This window comes from Corvus kubaryi, unplaced genomic scaffold (genome assembly GCF_017639235.1).
Source record: "Corvus kubaryi isolate FWS band 111438036 unplaced genomic scaffold, C.kubaryi_AGA036_p1.0 37260, whole genome shotgun sequence".
In the NCBI taxonomy this organism is placed as follows: Eukaryota; Metazoa; Chordata; class Aves; order Passeriformes; family Corvidae; genus Corvus; species Corvus kubaryi.
Genome location: NW_024581077.1, coordinates 5,193,775 through 5,216,631, shown reverse-complemented (window position 1 = coordinate 5,216,631; position 22,857 = coordinate 5,193,775). Strand labels below are relative to the sequence as shown.

Here is a 22,857-nt window from a genome sequence, read left to right as displayed (position 1 = left end):
AGTTTATACAATCTGAATAAATGAATGCGTATGTATTGCTTAAAATCTTATTTAGATATGTACAGGGATTTTTAGGACTATACATGTTACTGGCTTGGAAGACATTGTACTGCCATTATCCTCTGCTACATGTTGAAGAATATCCATATAACTGCTCTTTCTTCTGCTGGACCCTCTCTGACAACAACATATGAAGCCACTAATCTACTTAAATGGGAACCCTAAAGCTCAGATATACCTATGAAAGAAGGAAAGAATATCTCTCCTAGCTCATATCGTACATTTAGAACAAAATGTGCTTTTTCTCTCCCAAATTTCCAAATTATTATTCTGCCTTAAAGGGCTGGATATTCCTCTTCATCTTTCAGTCCTGGCACACCATGAGAAGGCTAGCACTGAATACCAGGAGATAATACATACTTCCAGCATGTCCAGTCAGTTTGAAGAAGGTGTGAAAAGAAATAGGAACTGCAAATCTGCTATCTTTCCAAATAAAGATACTAAACTAAGAGCTAGACTTGCAGTACACCCTTGGCTTATACAATATGAATATCATATCACCTAAATTGAAGGATAGAAAATCAAGACTCTGATGCAATTTAAAATAGTAAGAGGGCCTCAATGCATAAGAATGTATAAAATCCTGATGCTTTAACTCACAAATTATGCCTACTTAGTAAGGTTGTAAGAGAAAGAATTCACTTTAGATGGAATGAAACTAGAAGGACTCTCAAGTAAGAGTTAACAAGATATTCTAGAACATTCAGGGTGAAATACCCCATAAGACAATTCATAACATTGGTGCTCAAATCTTTCATTTAATTTTTTAGTCAAGAAAAGCAGTTTAGTCCAAAAATAAAGTCCTAGAGGTTGCTAATAAAAAACTGGAGTAAATGGAAAATCAGATATATTTCTTATCATCATAAGAAATAAACCTTCCAGGAAAAAAAGAACGATTTATCAGCACTTTCTAAGAAGACAATGACAATACATTCAGGTAGTAGAGTGTGACAGTAACTTTAAGGGCCAACAGTTTAACGTAGTGAGAGTAGCTTCACACTGATATTTTAAAACCCAGTTTGCTTCACCTCTTGTTTTCCAATTAAACTGACATACGTTTGTGTCACATTTTCAGGCAATAACCCAACCATTAGCACACGTCACTCATATGAGTCTACTTGTTACGCTAAATTCTAATTCTTTAAAAATTTAACCTCAATGGCAGCAGGCCTTGTAAATGAGTTGCTTGTCTGTGACTGAGGAGAACTGGGGGATTCATGCCTTCTTAGCATTATTTTGAACTTTCTTACTGTTTTCTGAAATTTAAAATATCTCAGGATTAAGTGTTCTGGGATAATTAGCATTTTTAAGTGCAAGAAATATATTCTGAAAGCAGCTGCTACCACAAATTTAACATAAACATTTATTTTCTGTGCGTTGGACTCCTAGAGGGGGTAACCTCAATTAAAAGTGTAAGCTTCTAAAATGATGTTGGAGGAGACATCAGGCAGCCAAATCCCTAACTATGAATGCTGGTAATGGAATAAGAATTCACTGTATTTCAAATGATATTTTATGTTATATAACTTCAAAAAGGTGGACAAGAACACACACACCAGCAACTTCCAATTATATACATTTAATGATATGTGTTAAATGAAGGGACTTCTGGCATGGAATGTAAAATCTTCGTACCTACCAAAAATCCTCTTGGTTTGCTGGTAGAAGCAATACCAGCATGAAATAAAAATTAAAAAAATATTTCTCTAATTCATTAAATTTACATTACTTAATCCCTATGTCAAGGCATTAATTAGCCTTAATTACCCTGAGCAGCCTCACCCAGAATCTTTCCCTACACTCTCTGGACAGGGTCCCTGGTCCCTTTCTAAGATATGCCATGGATATGCTTGTCTTCAGCCCTGCCCTGGCTGGGTCTTGGACCTGTATTTTAGGTAGCCTCTCTCCGGTAATGTGTTTGGTCCCATCTCCCGCCACTCCTGACAAATTCTTAGAAAGACCCTGGACTTAGATATGACTATATATATATATATATGTCATAGAATCACATGTCATTAATACGTAAAATGTATGTATAAACCCATGTCTGAGTGTATCTCTCTGTCACTTCCCTCCCTACGTTTACTGAGTGGCAAGAAAGTGAGAAAAAAAAGGGGAAAGAAAAAGAAAATTATAAGAAATATCTGAAATTAATCAGCTTTGTTGATATGGTTTTATGCAAGATACATTGAAAATCCATAATTCTACTTTCCTAACATTTTTATAGCTTTTCAGATGGCAAGGGATATGGCTTCCTGTGTGCTAATTATATTCCATCCATTCCAAAGACTTTTGCAGTCCTCTAAGGTTTCTTCACTTCCTATGGAAGGAGAAAACTTTCCTGTGTTCAGGTAGGGAAAGGACACGAAAAATAATTTCCTGAATAGGAGAACAAAAAATAATGTGAAGACTTTTTTTTTTAATTCCTTGATGATTTTAAATCCATAAGAGCCATATATCTTCCCTCTCCCACCTTTGGTTGAGCCAAGGGTCTGTTGAGCCTGACAAACCATAAGAAATTACAATGTCAAAATTCTTTCCTTCTTAACATTATGTACAAATTCAGACCCTCTCATTCCCATAAAGCTTTCCAGTTTTAATTGTACACCTCTCTACATTAACAGTCTTGTAGGAGGAAATAAAATGCAAGAGTAGTGTGTTTATTTATGTGCTTCATCTGGGATTGCTATGTGACAAGTCCACTGAAGCAGTCTAGTTTGTGTATTAAGTCATAAGGCAAAATGTGCTGGATTTACTGTATTCTCACTCTCGTCGACCATCTCCTAATCTTACACTGTGTTATCTGTAATTTTTGAATTAGTTATTTTTTGAATAGTTTGAATTTCATGTAAATTCTCTGCAAAGCTATTCATGTGTGTCAACAAGCAATGGCTTGAGCCTTTTTCTCAGATTCTCTAGGCTTTGGATAAAGAATGAATGCAGCATTCATTTAAATCAGTGTATTGATTAAAAAAGGTTGTTTGGTTATTTTTACCTTCAGCTGTTTGCCTGCCACCAAAGAGTTTCAGTGGCCATTCTGCAGCTAGAAGACACTTTGGTTTTTGAGAAACAGTGGTTGTGTTGGTTTACCAGGCTAGTACTTCTCCTAACTGGGGTACAGTTGAAGCAGGGATATATGATTCATAATTGGCATACTTAGCTACATTTTTATATCATTTCTTTCTAGACTAGGTGTTGAGTAGATACATATTTTTTAATAAGATGTTGTGGTTCTACAAATACATATACATTAACAGATCAGTCTGTTTTCAGGAGAAAAGCACACAGTATCTCCATAAAAAAGAAAGATAATGTTAAATAAGTTAGCTTTCCTTTCTAACATTTCATACAATCATAGAATGGTTTGAATTGGAAGGCACCTTAAATACTATATAGTGTCAACCCCCTGCCATGGGCAGGCACACCTTGCACTAGACCAGGTTGCTCAAAATTCCATCAAACTTGACTGAACACTTCCAGGGACAGGGCATCTACGAATTCCCTGGGCAACCTGTGCCAGTGCCTCACCATCCCCACAGTTTCTTCTAAACATCCACAATGATAGGAAATGTCCACAAGGCTCTCTGACTCGAGAGAAAGACAAGATGATTCAATAAGTTTAAATTCATCCTTCCACCATGTGGTCAGAGGGACAGATTAAAAGATAACCCCATTTTAAAGCTTACTTCTACTTTCCAGCTGGAGCAGTTTCTGCAATTTTTTTTTTTTGTGGTTTGTGGTTTTTTGTTTTTTTTTTTAATCCATACATATAATTAAAGGGATGAAAAAAGTTTTCTGTATGGTTTTCTGCTTTTTCTTTCCTCTTCATTAATTCACCTTACCTCTGGGGGCCATCAAAGAGTAGTTAGAACTTAGATGTAGTGAAAGACCTCTGGAAAGTTCTCATGTTTCCTAACTGTACAAATATTTTCTTGTGTATCTGTTTCCTGCAATGACTCAATTTATTCTTTTATCAATTAATATCCTGTTTGCCTTTTGGTCAGCCAGACAAGAGGCTAAGATAAATGAATTCCTTAAACGGTATGTTAGGAAACATTCAACTATAATTTAGGATACCCAAACACATTCCATACCCCTGTCCTCTTCTTTTCCTTTCCATCTACACAGCACTTCTCAAAGCAAATGTGTTGGAGAAATCTTTTTTTCTCTGGCACTCACAACATCTCAAAGGTTCAGAAGGGCTGGAAACTACAATTGGCATTTGGCTTTCATGAACCTCTAGAAAGCCCTTTCTCTCACACATTAAATGCACAACAAACAGGACAATTTCAGGTCTTAGAGAAGTCTTTGTGTAGGTGACAAGTCCATTGCAACTGTGTCAGGAACCCAGCAGGTGTGCTCTCCCTAGATGTGCAATTTGAATTCTCTGTTGGTAAAAATCAGCAGTTTTTTCTGACTTCAGTGGAGCTATTCCTGATGACAGCTGTTGAGCTGTTGGCCACCAGTTTCCAACTGCTTGATTTTATGGCAGTTTCTGAATCAGAGAGGTATGTGGATAGTCCCAGACTGCAGAGGTTTCCCTTTAATTTCAGTAGATCTTTTAGTAAATCTAAAGAGTGTTTGGGAAAAGACAAGTATTCAGTACTGGATGTTGCTATTCTGCAGATTTCCATAGGAACACAATATAGTTATCTCCCTAGGTAGTCATTTGACAGAGTTATGAAGTAGTATACCCTAGAAATATCTTTTTCTGTCATATTTATAGCAATTATGTCAAATAGTGAATTTAAATAATTTGAGCTGATTACTGGAGGTTTGTGAAAACACACAGTTTGACGTATTCACAAGTTTCAATTACTGTATGTGAAATGTAATTATGTGGAGTACAAAGCTCCAGGGGAAGCTGTGTTTTCTAAATACACCTTGTCTGTAATGCAGTGATCTTTACTCCTTCTTCCCCCCCAAAATTTGAAAATATCTTAAATTTTGTCAGCGGCTCATCATTTGTCAGATTCCACTTTTAAAATCTACATAGAGTACAAAGAGAAAAAATCATCACACTCTCAGCAACCCATGTGATCTGTGATCATGTAAATGGAACAACTCTTTAATTTTGTTTTATATTTTTCTGGCCACTGTTCAAGACCCCCTGAGTACTGTTTTTAGTGAGAGAAAGATTAGAGTACAATGTCATTTGTTTCAAAACAAACCTTTGTAACAAGAAACTTGATAATGGTAATTAATCAGCTGATTTGTTTTGGAAATTTTAGGAGTCATTCTCTTAAAGTTATCATACCACTTTTAGTGGCCAACTGTTCCTCATGACAACAAAGACAAATGATCATCTGACCCTCAAGTCCTGTCCCTTGTGATTGTAGGAAGCATACAGCAAATGTACTGTCTTACACATACATCCTCCCAAATCCCACACAGCTCAGAGCTTCCAAAAGGATCCTGGTTAAAATGTGCTCCAGGAAAGGAGCAGGAGGGCTCAGGGCTGTGGAAGGTGGCTGTGGCTGGAAGTCAGCATTTTGCCGTGCTGATCCCAGTGTTTACAACAGTTTTCTCTTTTGTCCTTGCAAGACATTTTGTGTTAGCCCCAGTGCCACAAACACTGGCATCACTGGTTGTATTTCTGTGAGCTCTGCAGTTTCATCCACAGAACTTTCCATATGGAAATGCCGATTAAAATTTATATTATGCTTTTAAATACACAAAGTTTCAGAGCTGTTAAATTTGATCATCTCTAAAGCATCTGTGTATTTCATGTGCATCTCACAAAAACAGATTGACATTAAAATCCATTTTATTTGGGTTACTGTGATAACCCCAAATAACCCTAAATTCCTTCTGTTCATATTTACTCACATTCATGGCTTTGGAAACTCCTTTTGATGTCTTTATTTTCATTGCTAGTGAAGCTGTTTTCATATCGAGCATGAGATGCAGATCTGTTTATTTTATTTTTTGACAAATTGTGAACTAGACATGAAGGAAGACATTTGTGATTATTCTTTCTCCTTAAACAGCTACATGTCCTTTCTATTGTGTTATTTATCAAAATAATTCTAATCATTATCATTCAAATTTCAAATTTTCTTCTTCCTAAAAAGCTGAAAAATATGCTCTTGACAGGCTTGATAGTGGTTTGATGTGAACTTCTGCTTTAAAGGACCAGTAAAAGCCTTTTTCGCTATCTGGGTAAATATGACTTTCAATACCAAAACAGCACAATTTATTTCTGACTAACTGGAAATATGCAGGATAAGAAGTGAGGAAAAGCTTACTTTTTAAAATAAATTGTATAGCCTCTAGGCTATATACTCGATTACAATATTGCTTTGACACAAGACAGAACCTTCCTGTTGACCTTGACAACTAAACATTTTATTACTGTATCCTTAGCTGATAAACATTCCTAAAAAGCAGTCAGGGAAACATGTCATTTCCTAACGTGAACACAGTGCCCCAGCATAATTCTGGAATAATGCTGATCTCATGTTCTGCTTGCATTGGTGTAATGTTTTGAAAATGATCATCAAAAAAAAAATCAAAAATGAAGAAGTGAAACTTATTGTAATATCATTTAGTCTCCATATACTTTGAACATAATGAAAAATATGTCTAAAAATAATGTATTCCCTCTTAACCATTTTCCACATAATGACTTACATTATTGCCATTTCCTTTAACCTATTTATATGGATTTCTAGGAAGGAGTAGTCTACATAAATGAGAATATATTTCTTTTCCTGAAAATGTGAGCAAGTTTTACAAAGAAGTATAAGTGCATTTACTTTTTCAGAAATCTAGAATTATCTGTATGAATAGATGAGGAACCAGTGCCACTTTCACTTATACAGCATATTAGTCCCAATAATGCAATTAGTGCAAATAATGACCTGTCTACATGATCTTCACATTTGTCTTCTCACATGGCAGTCTTTTTCCACTGATTTAAATTTCTGACCAATTAGTTAAAAGTTCAGCTATGAATATAAAAGATGGGTGTTTCTGGGTTTCTAAAAAAGCAAAGAAACCCAAACTAATTTATGAGAATTAAATTTGTGATTAACATACTGGCCATGAGTGCATGTAAGGAGCAGACATAGTATGTGTTGTTGATACTGGTACTAGCCAACGAATAATTATCAAAAACAAACATGGATACATACAAAGAAATAAGCGGCACAGGAAAAACAAAGCAGGTTCTCTGCCATGGGGGTTTTTATGAGACTGGAATAGTTCTGGAAAAGAGCAAATCAGAATGTCAGCATATCAGGAAATGCTAGGGCATTGTTGCCTGGGAAGAGATGAGAGATGTCAGTAATTTCTGACATATATTGGATCCTTCTTGAAGTCCGCTGGACCAAAGACTACATGCTAACTTATTTTTCCCCCAAATATTCTTGGATCTATATTGCAGAAACGTTTTTATCATATTCTCCAAAGCAGCACAAGTACCAATTGTGTCCAAAAAACCCCAAAATTCTTTGCCTTGGGAAAACCTCAGGTTCCTGACTGAGTGGAGAGTGACAGCAGATCACTACACCATCAACCACAAATAATCCCAGGAGAAAGAAAGAATCGAGCATAATGTCACTAAGGCAGTGAAGAGCCTGGAGCACAGCAGTGAGCAAGCTGGGTTTATTCAGCTTGAAGAAAAGATGCTTAAGGAGGGATTTAACACTTGTCTGAGACTACCTAAAAGGGGCCATGGGGGTTTAGAGATAATGAGTCAGATTCTTTTTCGTGGGACACAACAAAAGGACAAGAGGCAACAGGCATCACTTGCAGCAAGGGAAATTCTGATTAGGTATCAGGAAAAACTGCACACATGCTCCCCCCCAAGGGTGGTTCAGCACTTGCCACAAGTTCCCAGAGCAGCCGAGGAACCTCCACCCTGGCATGTGTCAGGACTCACCTGAACAAGGCCCTGGGCTACCCGAGCTAGTTCTAGGGAGAGAGCTCTGCTACGAGCAGGGGGTGGGACTAAGCAATCCAGAGGTCAAAACAGTCATCAAAGGAAGAGCAGAGGGAAAGGCTATGTGTAGAGGATTTTTTGCCCTTGTACTTCCTAAGCCTCTATTAACAGCTACTTGTAGAGTTAACCATCAAATCCATAACAAATTTTGCATCCTTTGGCAAGGAATTCCATTGCCCAGCTACAGAAACACTCCCTCCTTTGACTTGCTTATAACCTTCTCCCTGCCTCTTTTTTATTAACACCTGGTTGCTGTAAAAAAAGGAAAATCAGTGGGTGATTCCTGTTTCTCTCCCCCTGCTCCAAGCTGCTCGTGGTAACAGACCTGAAACGTCCCTATCCATCCTCAGCTCTTTCCCATGCTGAAGACTCCAGCCCTACTAAGGTGTTCTTTGTACACAGTTATTCTACATCTCTGATCACCTTTGCTGTCCCTCTCAGAGATATTTCCAATTCTGGCATCTTGTTTTGGAGATAAGAGTGAAGGTGGGCACAGAACTGCGGTGTTCAAGATGCTGGTGAGTCATGGTCAGGGATGATTTCTGACCTGCACCACAACCAAGCATTAAGCTAACAATCTCATGGATTTCTATGATCAAAGTCTCATTCCAAAGAGGTTATAATTAGTTCCCAGTCATTGTTTGATATGCAAATTAATTATTTTTTTTTTTGTATGAACATTGTTTTACATAAGCCTATATGAAATTTCATCTGCTGTTCTACTGCTCACTCAGTCACTGCCGTTAAGGTCTTTCTGAAATTATTCACAAGTCAACTCCCACCATATTACCCTGAACAACTTTCTACCATCATCCCATTTTCTCGTCTCACCAAGCTGTATTCCCAGGTCACTTGGGAATATTCTGAACAGTGTATATTTCAGATTACCCTGTGATCTGACCACTGATGACTTCCCTTCACTGTAAAAATGGGATGTTAATTCCCGCCTTCCATTTACTATTTTTTGGTAATTCTTTATGCTTTTTTTTTTTTTTTTTTTAATGCTATGACTTCAGCTTTATTTAAAGACTTTGATGAGAAAATCCTGTCAAATTCTTTAAATACCAGCAAATTGTATTGGCCAGACCTGCCTTACCCACAAACTTGCTAAGTCCCTCAAAACCCTCCAGTTTTACAGGACCAGACGTGCCTTTACAAAAGCAGATGCTGGCTCTTTCTTTAGTATCACATTCATTTGCTTTCTCCTTTATACTGTGTACCCTCTTGCTCAGATAACGACTTTATTGTTTCATGCTTCCCTCATGTTTGGGGGGAGCTAATTTGGAGCTCTTTTTGAGAATGAGAATTGCATTTGTTACTTACTTCAGACAGGTTTTGCTGTTGTCCCAGGTTACAATGTAACCAACAGTATGTATTCCCTTATCAGCTTCACAAGCTGTTAAAACAGGTAGGGCAGTTTGTTATCTCCTACCATTACTCTCCCGTGACAACCCCTCCAGGGGCTCTCTGTTTAAGGGTCAATCAAGGACACACCTCATGACTCATCAGCCCACTGTGAGATGCCCCGCCCAGGGGGAGGAGCCAAACATTCCCAGCTGTTTGGCGCTCCGCTGGAATTCAGTCATTAGTGCAGAGCAAAGGCTACCTGTGACTTGCCAAAGCCAGACGCTCTCCGTTATGCCCTGGGGCTCCAGGACAGTGCTGGACCACTGTAGTTGCCCAAATCCTTACCAGAGAGTAATCCAGCATGAATCCCATACCCTGACACTTGTGCCACGGCAGTCTCCAGAGCAGAGTGCCCGTTTGGACTGTGAGGACTGTATATCTGGCTCTTTGTTCCATAAAGGGCTAGAAAGACTGCAGCAAAAAAATTTGGACTGTGAGGACAGTGTATCCTGCTCTTTGTTCCATAAAGGGCTAGAAAGACTGCAGCAAGACTGCAGCAAATAAAGGAATAACCAGGGTTTAAAAGGCCGGGCAGCTGACCCGTCTCGCGGCAAAACCTGGATTGGGGGAAAACCCGGACGGGATTTTTCCCGGAGTACGGAATGGGGGAAAACCCGGACTGGACTTTTCCTGGAGTACGGAATGGGGGGCAATTCAGACTGGTTTTTCAGACAATTCAGAAAAGCTGCAGCTGCAGGGTGGCAGAGGAACTGCAGCAGACTGGGCATCACAAACCCTGCTTGCTCATTATCAAAGTGAGAAGAGCAACAGTAAGGATCTGAATTAGCACAGCGAGCTCCAATCCTCTGGCTATCCCACAGCTTCTATTCGAAAGTAGGTTTTTTTTCCCTTCTGTGCCGGATTCCTACTGCTGATATTTTTATTTTTCTCACCAACAACTCTTGTTTTCTTGCCCTAACTAGTTGTCCTAGGTTACAAAGTAAGATGTAACCTAGTCCGTATTCTCTTATCAGCTTCACAAGCTGTTAAAACAGGTGGGGCAGTTTGTTATCTCCTACCAGGACTCATCCGTGACAACGCCCTCGGGCAATCAAGGACACACGGCATGACTCACCAGCCCATTGTGAGATGCCCCACCCAGGGGGGAGGAGCCAAGCATTCCCACGTGGATATAATCTGGGGTTTGGAACAGTTCCAGACAGTGAGGTGCAGAAGAAGAATTTTCATCACTGGACATCTAGCAGGGCTCTAATTACAAATCACTTTATCAAAACCCAATAGTTACAGACCTATACACTGTACATATCTAAATGAAAATCAACGCAGATCAGGTTAATTCAGGCTACCTGTTATTTTCCACTCTTGTGTTATAAAAGAAGCAGGTTTTTTTTTCAGGGCAGGGGTTCTGACTGCCCTGAAACATTGATTCATCTGCCTGTGGGGTTAAATAAAAATGTCTTACTTATTCAGCCTGTGCCATCAGGATTCTCCTTTTCCTTTTGTACAAGCTCCTTCTCTCTATGGGTGTGAACACAGATCTTAATTCTAATAATTTGCCCTCCTCTCCCATCTTGAGATCCTTACTAGCAGCTAGATAGCCTGAATCTGCTGTAATTATTATTAGATCTTGTGGTAACTGGTGTGGAACAGCAGCATCAGTTGTAACACTATAGGAAGGTCATATCTTGGCTTTTAGTAAAAGATCTGATGAATTAATTTAGCAACAATATCAAGTACTAAGCCAACTGCATCTTTTAATTAACAACAAATGTGTGTTATAATTAATAAATTACCTTAGAGGCAAAAATCATTTAATGACTTGTAGGTTAGAGAACAGTATACACTGAAAGAGATGTAGGCCTGGAAAACATATGAAAGGTTTAATAAGAGGTAAAATTTTTCACATACATGGAATAAATTAATATTTAACCTCCCGAGAGATAAAAGCAATTCTGCCACAGGATAACTGAATTCTTTATGTATAATGAATTGATAAACCCTGTCTGCCTTATTGAATCCCAATTCATAGATGTGTACTACATTTCAAGAATAATGTTTGTTTCATTTTAGAGTCCTGCTCTGCTTGAATTCAAGCCAAAATCTACTGAAGCCTCTAATTTTGAATTTTCACCATGAATTTTACAGCGTGCCCATGAATAATCCTTTTAGGCCTAAAATAATTTAATCTAATTTAAGGCAGATGAGATGCCCATACTTGGAGCCAAGTTACAAACTACTACAGAGAATGATTTCTTTAAATTATTTTTTATGGTAGAGACGTGACATTTCTAACTAATCCTAATAACAGATGTGAATCCCTCACATATATATTGTGATATCTGTGATATACTAAACTATCTAGATATTTTCACTGCTTCTGCAAGACAGTTCAAAGGGAGATATTCAATTAATAGAGAATAATACAGTGTAATCACAGACTATCAAAGAAAGAAGGAAGTTAAACACTTGAAAGAAAAAAGGGGTAATTTTTGGTTATTTATTCAAAGTAGCAATATTTAATATGATACATCAACTAGTGACAAAACAGGAGAACATTTCAAGTGAAGAATTGATGGGGGGACTACTTTACTTTTTCAAAATCTGTCTTTTTTAGTTCAAAGGCCAAATTTCTCTGTTAAGTCTAGAGTAGAAAAGATGAGGTTCTTCACAGCAGGGCAATTTGAGATGTTTACAGCAAGAGCCTAGGTCTCCTTGATCAACAAGGAATTTGTTTCCCCTAGGGCTTTTCTGTACCCACCTTTACTGGTCTCTGTAAGAAGCTAGGATGTCACATCAAAATTAGTGAAATCACCCTTTTTTAGGTATTGGAGCTCTAAAAGTAGAAACAAAACCAAAAACTCCAGTTTTAATCTAAACCAGCTCTCACAATTAAAGACTTGAGGGTGTTGCCCACACTGAGGGTGCAGCATAACAGGAACAGATGATGTTTCAACAATGCAGGAATTGAAGATGACTGTGAGATTCCTTTTAAATGGTCATCCCTATATGAAATAAAATGGGAATTTTACATACTGTAGGTGAATTAGAAACTCCATATTCACCCTGCACAAACTTTAGAACATCTAGTGAAAATGTCTCCAAGCGAAGCCAAGCAGTTTTAAAGGTTGGGCAAGGATTTTTTCTTTTTATAAGGTGTCACCTTTGAATTTGAAAGTTTTGGGTCTGTCATCAAAATGTAATTATATTTGGTAATCAAAGTCCAATTTCAGTTCTGAAACGCAAATTAATGAACAGGGATAAAAACAGGTTTGAAGCCTTTCCATTATATTTTTGACAATTTCAGAATTGTGTTCAATATATTATTCTTAGGGCTAGGGTTTAAAGATCTGCTCCTATTAGTTCTGATTTTGGATGCTTGCTGGCATACACCATGGCAAATGACCTCTTCCTCTGTCTTTTGAGCTGAACTTGAACATGGGCAGCCTCACAAGTCAGCACCAGACCAAAGGCCTTTCCTCTTGTCCTGTGGCTAATCTTCTGCTTAGTCCCAGAGCCCAGAAAAGGATCTGATTTAATCTAAGTTAAAGCACCAATCACTAAAAGACAGTTAAGAACAATCCCTCTTATGCTACCTCAAAGCTGCAAGACATCCTCTTTCAGCACAAGAGGAAATGGCCTAAAGCTGCACAAAGGGAAGTTTAGATGGGGTATTAGGAAACATTTCTTTACAGAAAGAGTTGTCCAGCCCTGTAAGAGACTGCCCAGGGCAATGGTAGAATTACTGTCCCTGGAAGTGTTCAAAAAACATGTAGACATGTCACCTGAGGACATGGTTTAGTGGTGGACTTGGCAGTGATATATTAACAGTTAGACTCAATGATCTTAAAGGTTTTTTGCAGCCTTAATGATTCCAGGATTCTGTCATCTTTTGTTCAAAGTCTGTGCTAGTAGAGGGTCAGCATGTCTCAGCAGCCTCAGAGTAGAGGATCTTATCCTGATTTGGACTGTTCTATGAATAGTGCTCCTTCAGCAAGGGTTGAATTAGAACCTAAACCCTGAGTATGGGCAAGTTAGCCCAACCATCATTCTTGTATGAATTAGAACATCTTATAAACTATGGTAATTTATCCGAGCCATGATATAGATTTTCTGTCTGACATAGGTTTACTCTTTTGATGTGGAATAGTTTTTGATTTGAAATCTTTTCTAAAAAACGTATCTCATCCTATGCTTTAAAATAATTTCTAAATTTTTCAGCATAGAAATGAGCATTCACACTTAGGCACTGGGATAGCAATCAAATATGTTTCTGTTTAGGATGATCTCTGGCCTGAGATTTTTCACAAATTTTACATCTGGTTCCCAAATGAGCTCAGATAATAATCAGTGACTTATGAGAAAGCATCAAGAAACATGTCTTTTCAATCTGCTTACAAGGTCAAAAAAATTCCAACAGGATATAATATACATACACAAGCTTGATGTATTGGAGTGTTGCATTTTTTTACAATGCTAACAGTTTGATGAGACTATCAATTAAACATGACTGTATAGTTAAAATTTCCATCTCTAAATGCAGCTGCAGCTAACAGGACTGCTAATCAAAGCAGTGTTATAATTTAGCAGTGATGAGGAAAGCAGTAGCCGTCAGAAGGGAATAACAGAAAGGAGGCAGCTGCTTTCATATCATTTTAGTGTCCATTTCTTTAATGAGCCTGAGGAGACAATTCCCTGCTGACTATTCATTAATTAATGGAATTTATGAGAGAAGAGCTATCAGCATGCAAACAAGTGGAGAACAGGTGATGACGGTCTGTTTGCAGGCAATGAGCATATTGAGGGAAGGAAGATTTTGAATAAAGCAAATTATCTGGAAGAGATATTTAACAAAAAGCTGAGGTACAAATTCCTCATCTGGGCAGCAATGACATGGCTTTCAGCTTAACAGGGACATATAATTAAACTCAAATTATGAAAAATCCATGGTCAGATCTGGGAGAAAGAAGAAAGCTGCTGAGAGGACTCAGCAGCTGTCTCTTTCCCATTCTGACTTCCACCATTTTGCCATGACTTGATTGCATTAATAAACGGTTGGATAGATCCTACTGGAAAACTCTGTCTCCTTCCCTTTTGGTGTTTCAGCGTTATTCTAGTGTCTTGCCCTTTGGCTGGGAACTCTGTGCTGCCTCTCAAGGGAAACCAGACTCTTTCCCAGCCTTGAAGATCCCAGGGCACAGACCAGATTGTGCTAAAATCAACCTGCAGAGATTAATAAAGAGAAGACAATATCACAGTGCTGGGCATCAGCACTGTCAGGCTGGACACTCTTTGCATACGGATGGCATCAAAGGGTAGCTGAGATTGCAGATTTGGTTGTAGCCTCATGGTATCTGTTCACAAAGGAATTCTTTGAGCCTTTTTGCACAGCTTGAATTCTTGTAATATTAAACACCCTCAAGCCTGGTTCCAATTAATTGTCTTTGATCAGAAGGTGTAAAGTACTTGTATTTAGACATATTTGTACTAAAGCAAACTCCTGATGATGCTGTTTCTGTCCATTTTCTACCAGGGGTATTTTGTGTAGGATGTGCGAAGAACATAGTGGAGCTCGGCTCTGCAAGTGCAAGCTCCTTAAAGACTTGATGTTAGCAACATATGTAAGAGCAGCCACAAGCCTGCTGTAAACAGGACAGGCTGAGGCAGCAGATACTGGACACGTGAAATAGACTCTGACTGCAGAAGCTCCAAACAGTATCCCACCATGTTTTGGGGATTTACATTGTAAAGGCCGTTGTGACAATCACACTCACACAGTACAACACTCATAGAAGTCTGTTCCACACAATCTTGAATCTTCTGCATATGCAGTAGCCAAAAACAAGGATTTCATTTTTGACACTATATTTTACACACAAACTGTTCCACATATGTTCGCTGAGTGGGTAGCTATAGCACATGCTTTTTCTACTAAGGTTTCTAAATGTCAGGGATGTTACAAGTTTTTCTCAATGGCTCTTCTGTCGGGTGGATGATGGAGAAGTAAACAAACAACAGAAAGAGTTGAGCAATTTTGTCCGAGGTCCTTCGTTTTGACTTAATGAAAAACATATCTGGAACGTATCATTAAAAAAAAAACAAACCATGGCAGCTTATATGAGAAAATTTGGAGTACAGGAAGACCCCCTCCCTTTACACAATACTGCTTTATCAAACTTGTAACATCTTAGGGCTGAAGGGAGGAAGAGGGATTCCATTAGCATCATGGGGCCTTGGGTAAATAGGGGTAAGGCTTAGATGATAAATAAAGTCCTTGATCCTGTAAGTATATTTAAAGTTAATTTTAAAAATTTTTCCAATAAATACTCTTAGTTTTACTTCATTGCTCAGATCTCTCTGCATGTTTTCTAAAATCTGCAGCTGCAGGAGTCCTATGAAAACCTAATTTTTTATTATAACATGGGTTAAAATAAACAAAACTAAAACAAACAGAAGTCCCACAAAAAACCCAACTGCCAAACCCAACCAAACCCAACCCAACCCAACCAAACCAAACCAAACCAAACCAGAGAGATGAAAATTAAAATGTATATTTTAAAGAATTGCTTAAATTTTTAAAACAGACTTGAATTTCTGTTTGATTTCTTTTGTATTTTAAGCGGTAATGTGCTCAATCCACCATCCTGACTTCTTGGGGTGACCCTTTCTGCAGGAAAGGAGCACAGATACACATCATCTTTATGCCAGTATGAAATTCATTCATTGGCTCCAATCTAGTTCAAGACTTCAAAATAATTTCAGTAAAACATGAAATAACAAAAATTAATAAGAGTAATTAGCAAGTAAGGAAATTATAGTTGTCACTTTCTCAGTATTTTCATGCAGGTCTACATGATAGAGAGTGGAAGTCTGTCTTTTTTCACTGCGAAATATTTCACTGACTTCTAATAAATAATATGCAGCTTTCTTGGCCCAGCTATTTTATTCACAGGAATGACCTGTAAAATACCTTGAGGTTAAACCACATGCTGCTAATTACAAGCAGATTATTCAGATTTTAACTCGGACTTTTTGCACTTTGATGAGAAATGTTGAAAATGTTGACCATTTATCTCCTTTCATGGCTGGAAATGTGTGTCAAATGTCATCTTTAATCCAGCCAAAATCTAGTTAGTGAAAATATAACACATGGGAATACATATATCTTTTAAGTTTGATGATGTATTACAGCAATTATGTTAATCAGAAAAGAGGTGGGTTGTTGAAGACAGCATGGGCCAGGCTGCCCAACCTTTACAAAGATTTCCACATACCTGGGGTGGAAAAACTAGCAGAATTTTAAAGTGATAATTTCCAAAAGAACCTGTGAAAAGTCCATATACAAGCCAAACAGATTCTGACACTCCAATTATAACCTAAGTCATATCACATCTAATAGGTAAGAAGGGAGAGGTGTTGTTTTTAAGGAGAGAGAGAAAAAGAGATGAAATTATTGCTTTCCACTTATTTGTCTTTTTTTTTTTTTTTTTTTTGGCATTGAAGCAGCTCTTCCACACATGCATGGCCTGACTGTGATGAGCACCAAGAAATCAACCCTGAGATTATCTCTGTTGGTTAGAGCATGGTACTAAAACCTCCAGGTTTGCTGGTTTGATTCCCAGAAGGGCCATTCACCTAAGTGCTGGATTTTATAATACTTGTGGGTCCCTTCCAACTCAAAATATTCTGTGATAAGGATCTAGTCATAGCAGTAAGAACAGAACAGCTATCAAAATACAAGCGAGTGATGGATATAGGAACTCCATCCTTCCTTCTGTCATATTCAGTGGGTGCACAGAATACAAACACCCCAAAACTGATGCAGGTAATGGTGACCTAAACCTCCAAAACCAGCTCACCTGGTTGTGCCATATTAAAGCATACAATTAATAACTTTATCCACTCTTTTCATTTGACAATATTTTTCCTCTGACACAACCCACCTTTCATGAATTCTTAATTGATTTTATACTTAGCTGTGCATCAAAGTTGATGACAGTTACTTTTAAAATATATTTAGTCCATATCTTGTACTCCTACCTCAATAAAGCCAGATGGATGTCTGAAAAAATCCTCTGAAAATGCAGCCAACTTCCTAAGGGGAAAAAAAAGTATATGTATATATATATGAAAATAAACACTGTGATCAAAACTATGACTGTGGAATATATGAAGATAACCAGTCTGCTGAGAACTTCATATACCAGCAACAAATCAAGATACTCATCCTTCTCCCCAGCATTTGGTTAACCCCAGCTGCAGATGAACATTCAAATTTTAATTAAATAAATAAATATTTATTATATTATTTGTTGCTATTATTATTTTTTTGGTCCCAAGTCTGATCAACATATGAAACTTGCCTGTATATTGCATCAGAAATGATAGAGAAAATTAATAATTATTGAAATACTTTTTGATCTTAACTTTTATGAGTAATAAAACAACTAATTTCAAAACAATAGCTGAACCTTCTCTCCAGGTTGCTGGAAAATATTGTTTTAGTTCCACAGCATTTTTCATCATTCCTGAAGGTTATCATTGTTTGCTTTTCATATTTAACTGAGACCAAAGATTAATGAAACTAAAAATTACAGATTTTAATATAAGTTAAAAGTATTAAAAAAAATTATATCATCTTACTGTTCTTCATGCAATTTTAAGACTATCAGTAAAAAACAAAGGCAGATAATTCCAAGAATGATGAAAATCTTGACTTGTAGGCATTACTATTCAAGTTTTAGTCATAATATAAGAGCAAGGGGAAATTGAATATATTTGAAGGAAAGAAAACGTAAAGCTTGTTAAGGAAAACTTATTTCTTCATAAGTTTCTTATTGAGCTTCTAAATCTCATTGCTACAAGATACCTCTGCAGAGGCCCATGCAAGCACTTAGGGAAGAGGCCTCATGTCTGAATTCACAGAAAAGTAAAAATAAGTGTGCTTTAAGCCCTGCACCATGAAAATTTTATTTCAGTTCTAATCAGAGAACTTCTCACTCAAACACCTTGGCCTTTGCATTTCTATGATGAAGTGACCAAATGAAGTAATATAAGGATACATTTGGACATTTGTTTTCAACAACACAGGTATGCATCACTGATTGTTCTGGGAGGGATGAAAGAACCTAAAAGCAAGAAGATGAATTATGTGGGTATGTCCTTAAAGACTGAGGGCATGAGTCTGTACATGCAGTCTGTATTTCAGCACAACTGTTCTTACCACCCCAGTTATTACAGAGTAAGCGCCCATTTTAAGACCCTTTTAAAATACATTTTTTCCTAGTAACTAACAGCTAATACTGAGGTCAGTCTTGAGCTTCTCATCAAATTTGCTGCCCAGAGATAGAACTCCTTGTTTCAGATCCAAGTTCCCACGTCACCTTTTGTGCCTCATTTTGCTTTAATTTTATGGCATAATTCAGAAATACTGTACCAGCACCTTCCTGCAGAGTCGAAGACCTCAGTGAAAAGATTTCATAGTCATAGAATCATAGAATATGCTGAATTGGAGGGGACCCATCAGGATTTTCAAGTCCAACTCCTGGCCCTGCGCAGCACCATCTCCAAGAGCTGCACCATGTGCCTGGGAGCATTGTTCAACACTTCTTGAACTCTGCCGAGCTTAGTGCTGTGACCACTTCCCTGGAAAGCCTGTTCCAGTGGCCAGCCCCCCTTTGGGGGAGAAACTTTTTCCTGATATCCAGCCTAAGCCTCCCCTGAATTAGTTTCATGCCATGCCCTCAAGCCCTGTCACGGATCACGAGAGTGAAAAGATTGGTACCCACCCCTCTGCCTCCCCTCATGAGGATGTTGAAGACCCCAGTGAGGTCTCTCTCAGTCTTCTCTCTGGTGACATCCTATACCTTCCTACAAAAACCTGTAATGCCTGCTGCTCCCTTGAGGTTGTTTCGAAGTGTATTAAGGCATTGACCTCTGCCAGCTACACTGTGGAGAAACAGCATTTACAGGGAGCATGAGTAAAGAGGATGTTAGAGCTACAGCTGGAACCCATAAAATATCTTGAGGAAGGAAGTTGTGGGGAAAGTATAGATACTAGTTTTCTGAAAACTGCAAAGTGGTGTGACATTCACCAGGAAAGTTTCTCCAGCATTACTAAATGCAGGAGGAGGCAAGACCAGGACTGAGGTATTTGAAGCAAAAGTGAATGTGAGTGAAGCTCTAAATTAATTTCTCTAGGGAGTAAAGATGGGATTGACCACGTTTTCTCTATTTTATCTAAACTGGTGGCAATTTTGTTTTCAATTTTCTGCATTTTTTTTCCATTTTCATATTCTAAAAAAATAGGCTGTCAAACAAACAAGGGAAAAATACACTTTTCTATCATTCCTTTTTCAAATTCCTGTTATTAGAATTGTAAATCCTGGAGGTCCTTTCACTCAGAAGTAGGGATCAACAGGTGGTTTATGTATCAAAACTGCAAAGCTTTTGTTTGATTTTCAACAAAAAAAAAGTAATTTTGTGTGGATCACAAAGTTAACCAGTAAGAGATGAAAAATAGCTCAATCAATCCTCCAACACTGCAATTCAGCATTCCGTGGCTGAATAATCAGATCCTTCAAACTCTACACTAGAATTTGCTCTGTAATTTACACGAGATTGTAAACTCCAGGTCACTGTTTCCCCCCATTTCCTTAAGTTTATGTTAGCATGGCTATAATATTGTAACTATATAATAAAATAAAATCTTAAGTCCCATGGATCATGTGAATACAATTTATGAATCATATTTTTGGACAGCATACTTAGCCCAGTCTTCTTGTTGGTTTTATGAAACAGGCCAGTCCCATCCATAAAACTTGATATGTATAATTTCCAATTCCTCATACATGTTTATGCATGTTTCTATGTGTTTTAACAAATTTATATTCATATCTAGTATCCTCAGTATCTCTATTTACTGTAGCTTTAAATTCATGTGCATTTATTGATTTCAGTTCCATTTGCTCCCAGTTCATCTTGGCATTACTGGGAAGAGAGTCATGCACACCGTTCTTACGATGATTTTGTATGCTCTCAAATAGATGTGAAACTAAACACTGTCGTGACCAATTTGACATAATTTTTGCCAGATATTATATTGTTTCTTTATTTTCCATCTATTACAAATGTCCATGAGTTATTGGAGATGTTCGTTCTTGTGAAGAAAAATCCCCTCATAAATTCCACTGAATAACAAACTATTTTAAATGGCTGTATATTTGATTAGCTCATAAATATGCCTGGTTTCAGCCCTAGATTTACTATATTTTTAATTTTCCAACAGATTGGCCATAGTTTTAAGGCTTTCATCTGAAGCCGTTTGGTCTCTTTAAAGGGCACAATGTACTTAACTAGTCAAAAGGCTCTTGATCCTATGAATGTACTTTGCTAGTAATGGGATAGTCATTTTCCAGGCCAGTAAAAAGCTATTACTCACTGGAACACAAACAGATTGTGAGAGGGAACGCTCATGCTGATGGCTGGCAGCCTGACAAAGGGAAGTGGGAAATATGGCCCTTTCCTGAATTAAGTTGCACCGATTCTATCTGTTCCAAACATTTGACTCCTTTCTTCTTGTGATGCTTATGACAATAATAGGATAACAGATTTATGTCATGAAGGCACTGACCTTTGTCAGAAAGAACATTTTGACAGGAAAAGATGTGATATGCTGCTCCGCTCTATAGTTTTGACAATGACTGACAGTATGGCCATATATCGACATGGCAAAGCTTATGCTTATGTTTTTATATTGTCATCCTTGGATTAACTCCTGGGTTTTTATCATCTTTGATCACATACAACTTTTTAAATGAAAAGCCTAGATAGAGACAATTAAGACTGCTGAGAAGCCTTGATTCACCTCACAAACACAGAAGTGATTTGTGTTCTAAGTAAAGATGGATTTTGCATGAAGAAGCAGCTAAACCTAGAGAACACTGAGGCTTCTTCTGTTTCTTTACTCCATGGTAAGGATACTCTCACCTTAAGAAAGGCTAGTTTACACTGCCGGTTTTGATGAAAGTTTTATTTTGATAATGAACATTTGATTCTCATTTTTCTATGAAAGGGTTGGATTTGATGGAACGTGACTAAATTTTAAATTTGAGAAGAGTGGTGTTACTGCAGGGAATTTAAATATTTAGGGTATGATCAATACATGGATGAAATTATTTTTCTTTGTCTTCAGGACTGGTGGGCACAGGCACTTCATCACCATAGCAGCAAAGAAAAAAAGCCATATATCCAGGTAGTTAGACAAGGCAAAATGGAAAGAGGCACAGAAAAAGCCATTTTTCCAAAGAGAAGGTGCAAATATTCAGTTTGGAGTTTTTTAAATTATAAATTATGACTTCCCATGTACACTTCAGTTGCCAGACTGATCTGCTCATATTGCCTGTTTTTGCTATGTGAGCACTGACCCTGTATTTGGTGGGGATTGCAGCACAGCAATGTTGTGTGGCACACAGTCTTCAAATCTCCTGTATTTTTTTAGTGCAGCATGAAGAATATCTTCCATACTGTGCAGTGCAAACAAAATTGACAGTCTCTGCACTTGATGATCTTATCTTGTAAACTCTTAACACGTGAGTAATTTTTATTCACTTGCAGTTTATTTCTGTTCACAGTGAAATCACTGGTGAAATTCCCCAACACCTCCAGGAGAGCAGGATCAAGACCAGGAATATTAGCATTGACTTTTGTGGGAGCTCTCAGAGAACAAATCAAACTGGAAGATAATCAAAGCAACAAAAAACTTGTTTTCACCTTCCAAGATTTGGATATAAAATTGCCTAGATGTAGCATCACTTTTCATTCAGCTCCTTGAGTGACATATAATGAGGTTTCATTGTTCACTATGACACTTTGACAAATGTTGTGTTACTATTGCTCCTAAGAGTGACTATACAAAACATCCCCACTCCAGAAGCATAGCGCAAGTAAAGTGAGAATCCAAATGAATTATGCATGAAACGTGAGAAAGGAGGCCAATGTTAACTAATCTCAAAATGGGTCAAACTCATGACAATTTAGTTAGTGACGAATGAAGTTATTTTTCTACAATATTAACCAACTGTGTCCCTCTTGATTTGTGTCCCTACTGATTTGCAGAGCACAAAAGGTCATTTTCCAGGCAGATGGGGAATTTCCCTTGCAGAAGGGAATTCAGCTTCTATATGCCAGACATAATGAGAACCAATAAATTAGGCAAAACTGCTGTTTACCTAAGATGAAATATTGATGGCCAGGCCCACGAGAATGCTAATGTCTACATTCGTCATTTTTTTTTTAAAGTCTTGAAATTTAGAGCACAGTAGCAGAAATTGTGATAGATCTATATATCACAGATACAATAACATTAAAAAAAGGTACCAACCACAGAATGCAAATATAATGCAACTGAAAAATTTCAGTTTCTTCCCCACGAATTTTACTATTATCAGTTAAATGAAATGGGATGTAAAGCAGTACCAAGCACAAAT

General features: G+C 37.6%; 1 long non-coding RNA gene across 1 annotated transcript in view; it reads right to left on the bottom strand.

Annotated features, from left to right (window-relative positions):
- Positions 1-17,403: 17,403 nt before the first annotated feature.
- LOC121662687 overlaps positions 17,404-22,857 on the bottom strand; it is a 485,325-nt gene continuing 479,871 nt past the window's right edge. The window contains exon 4 of the long non-coding RNA XR_006015377.1: positions 17,404-17,465. This is a non-coding gene — a long non-coding RNA (uncharacterized LOC121662687). The remainder of the gene's footprint in view (positions 17,466-22,857) is intronic.